We start from the raw sequence: 4,144 nt of genomic DNA, 5'->3' as shown, positions 1-4,144 counted from the left end.
ATTAACTTGCCATTAAGACCATTAAGGCCCAAATGTGTATATCTAATCACGCATATATATCAAAAGGTCCAAAAGGACTTATTATAAAATATAATGCCGTTATGTACCTAAACTATTTTATTAACACATGACCATGTCCAAGTATACAAGTAGTCATAACTTAAGACCCAAAATTACTTGTTACAACCTAATATGGTTTGTTTAGAAACCAACATATCCCCTCTCGCCATCCACTGACATCAAGAAACCTTATTTCTCATCGCATGTGGCCACCCTAACCCGTTAACCACAAGAGGTAATAATGAACCCCTCACCACACCAAGAAATCCTTATTCTTTCACAGCCTCGAATGTTATAAGAGAGAAGATGATGCAGCTATGGTTGTTGCGAATGAGATCTGAAGAGAAGAGGGAGACCGGGAGGGGTTTATGTTCGTATTTAACTTATAATTTAAAGGTATAAATACCAAAAGTTTGACAAGTATGATTGATCACACTCATAATTTCTAGAAAAAGGAAAAAAGCCAAACCTAAAAGTAAACTAAAGAAACAAATAAACAGACAATGTTTGTTCCTGTATTCCTGCTCATCATTTCTACTTTCTGGAAAAGTGGACCGACCAACCAATCATTTTCAACCTTTTCCAAGTGAATCTAATAAAAGATCTACCTGTTCTTAACAAGAATTATACTAGAACCAACTTTGGCTTTTCAAAACAACTATTTAGACAATCATCGTTGCTTGTCCCAACGTTAAACAGACGCTATTAGGCCACATCACCACCCCAGTCCGCGTTAAACCAGGTCGTTCGAAGCAAAGGGGTGCACCCGCACCTAGTAGGTTCAAAAATAGGAGTACTCATACTAGCATGCAGTAGAGCAAATTCCCAAAGGGTCCATTGAATATGCTCTAGGAATCCATGAAGTTTATTAACTTAGTGTTTGTAATCTACTAACAAATTCATTTCCAAAACAGAATTAGAAACATAAGATCAATATGATTATTATACTCTGACATACAATAGAATAAACATACACAAATCTGAACAAAATCAAAACCCTCCATTCATTTGCCTCAAATGGCTGGATTTTCCATTCATATCCAACATCAAATTTAGGGTTCATAAATATGAATCAAAAACATATCTACAAAAAATGAAGTTTCAAAACATCTGCCTTGAAACCCTACTACCACCTAGATAAACCATTTTGTTCATCCAAATTCCAAGTCCTGTTTCGCCTACTTGTCATTCTACCGAAAACCAAGCTCGACACACTCCGACTCCTATTCATTGACTCGCCATCATAATTCGAACCCGAACCCGACCTTCTTCTTCGAAAGATCGAAAACATATTACGAAAAGCCCTACCAAATCCGCCCCCTCCATTCCCCCTATTCCTCCCCGACTCCCACACGACTCTCCTCAGCGTACCAAAACCATTATTAAACCCTCCATCCATTTCCGTGTACACAACCGGAAGCTCTCTCTCGCCATTAACAGCTCGTCTACCGCCCGAAAACCTCCCAACAGCAAACCCGCCTCCGGGTAATCTCCAAATTGTTAATCCAACCGGTGCGGACTCGTCTTCGTCCTGTTCGTTGTTCTCATTCCTCGAATCCGCTGCCACTTCGTGGCGACAAACCGGGCATGAGTTTCGAATATTAAGCCACGGGAGGATGCAATCCGAGTGGTATATGTGATTACACGGCATCTCACGAGCTTCAGCTCCAAGAACAAAAGCTTCCTTACAAACAGCACAGTGTAAGTCCTTGCTGACGTGTGCATCCGAGATCTCAATCACCGGCATCGATTCAACAGCTGCTTTTGAAGCCGGTGGATGATCGGCATGACCCAACCCGTTCAAGTCAATCTGCGACAACTGATCAAGCAACCGGTCAAACCCAGATCCCATTAAGAACTCAGAAATCGTCGGCGGCAGCGGCTGCAGTCCGGTGCCGGCGCCGTCGTGGTAGTACAATTCAAACCCTCTATCTCCGGAGCCGGAATTATCATCTCCGCCGCGGAGAACGACGACCGGGTTAAACGGAGACCTGTCGGATCTATTTCTGCGGCGGATCCTCAGATCTGAGCGGTCGGTGGCGTTCCGGCGGCGGGATTCGGGCGGAGAAGAGACGGTAGTGTCGACGGCTTCGATGAACTCTCCGTCGCAGTAAGGACATGTGACGGTGTCTTGTGGTGTAAGTCTGACGATGCGTGTGCATCTGTAACACCAATAGGAGGTGGTTCTGGACATGGAAATGGAAAGTATGAGATCCGGAGGAGAATAATAAGTTACAGAATCCGGCAACTGATCATTTCATTATTATATAAATAGAAAGAAAAGAAAATAAAAGAATTGATAGGAGGAAAGTAAGAGGAAATTTGGTTATAAAGTTCACGCGTGATGATGAGAGAAGGAGCCTTCTGTTGTGTTCTGTTGGTTGGACGCGTCAAAATCCTTGTTCCCACTTCTTTTACTGCCACCTACCTTCAAATTGCTTACTTAAATACACCGAGTATATATATTATATATTCTTCAGGACCACCCGAGTGAAAAGCCACAACTGATAAAACTTATGGTTTAATCAGGATTAAAATGTTTTATGCTAGGCTTCATTTAAACCAAGTCATAAGATTATTTTTTTTTTCGAACAGTAACTTTCATAGTTAAGCTAGCACTGTTCGACCAAGTCGCGCCCCACCACCCCACTCAGGCCAGCTATGTTGACATGATCGGGATCCACGCTGGCGTCCAAGTTTGGTTTGGCGTTCCCGGTAAAACCCAGTTTGCTCATCCCGCCCGAAGGCACGACAGGTTTTAATGCTCTGAAAAAATCCGGTCGGAATCAGGTTTCAAACCCGGGACACCCGGGTCATCCATCATGTTCCTAGCCATTGGGGCAAGCTCCGCTAATTAAGTCATAAGACTATTACTGGACCACTTGGTATTAATTTGGTTATAAAACAACGAAAATTGTTTTTTTAGTAGATGTTTATAAACATTCCATGTAGGTTATTAAAATTAAGTAGTTATAACGGATCTCTATGACTTCGATCTCCTACATCTACGACTCATTTGAACTGAGTCCTAGATGGCTAGATCAGCTTCCCACAGAGAATCATTAAGGGTGAGAGGAGTTGACATGGCGTGGTGCGGTGTGGGCGAGTTGATATCTTATCGGCTTGCCATGTCAAAGATGTTGCACGAACCAATGTGTTACTTTGTCTATGTTTCATAATGTAGTAAAATGTGTGTTTTAGTTTTGTTTAGAATGTTATTTGATCATTATAACTGGTTAGAGCATTCTCAGTTCGTTCTTTAAATTTGTCAAACCCATATAATTTAGGGTAAATTTTGAGAAAAACCATCAAAATCACTTCTTGAGTCCATTATCTATTATATGAATGAGTTATATGTAGATTAAAGTAAACTTAAATATAAGGTCTCACTTTTGATCCATACATATAATATATAAACTATCTTTCAATCACCATATACTATATAACAAGACAAGAAAGAAAAAAAATAATAAAAAAAGAATTTATGAATAAGAATGTGGAATAGAACGTGAAAGCTTTTTAAAAAATGATAAATTAATTTATGAAATGCTGTTTTTTAGCAAAAATTATAGAAAAATATATAGAATGAGATGTTAACGCAACACATTGAACTTTATATCCTACAAATTCGCGTATGTCATCTGAACTACCTTATACTGCCATTATAATCAACCTGCTATAAAGGTAAAAACTAGATTCTTTTATCCTAGAGAATATATATTTTGGTCCTTTTATTTTACCAAGTTATTTATACAATTTAAGTGAAGAATATATATCTGTCATTTTATTTTACTAAGTTTTTTATTTTAAAATTTTAGGTTTTAATCGGGATAAAATCCCCATATTTTTTTATTCTCACATTACTAAATTTGTGCATCACATTGAACCTTTATAAAGGTTTGAATAAATTACAAATTTTGTCCTTTTGAATTACATAGATTATGGAATGAGTTATTTATTAAAAATAATTTCACTCTCTGTCTTTTATTTGGATGTTTGTCATGATTTTTGTCCTTTAAGCTAACACCCGTTAACTTTTCCCGTTAAACAGCCCCATATGCATAAAACATGATGGGCATTTAAT

The 4,144-nt window shown here is 38.7% G+C and overlaps 1 pseudogene; it reads right to left on the bottom strand.

The window, feature by feature from the left end:
• Nucleotides 1–962: 962 nt before the first annotated feature.
• On the bottom strand, nt 963–2,260 carry LOC143607500 (E3 ubiquitin-protein ligase RDUF2 pseudogene; annotated as a pseudogene).
• Between the last annotated feature and the right edge of the window lie 1,884 nt (nt 2,261–4,144).

Source organism: Bidens hawaiensis, unplaced genomic scaffold, assembly GCF_021521415.1.
Source record: "Bidens hawaiensis isolate Kalapana, Puna unplaced genomic scaffold, B.hawaiensis_p1.1 tig00083038_1, whole genome shotgun sequence".
NCBI classification, from domain to species: domain Eukaryota; kingdom Viridiplantae; phylum Streptophyta; class Magnoliopsida; order Asterales; family Asteraceae; genus Bidens; species Bidens hawaiensis.
Note: the sequence above shows the minus strand (reverse complement) of the source record. Positions and strands in the feature narration are given on the sequence as shown.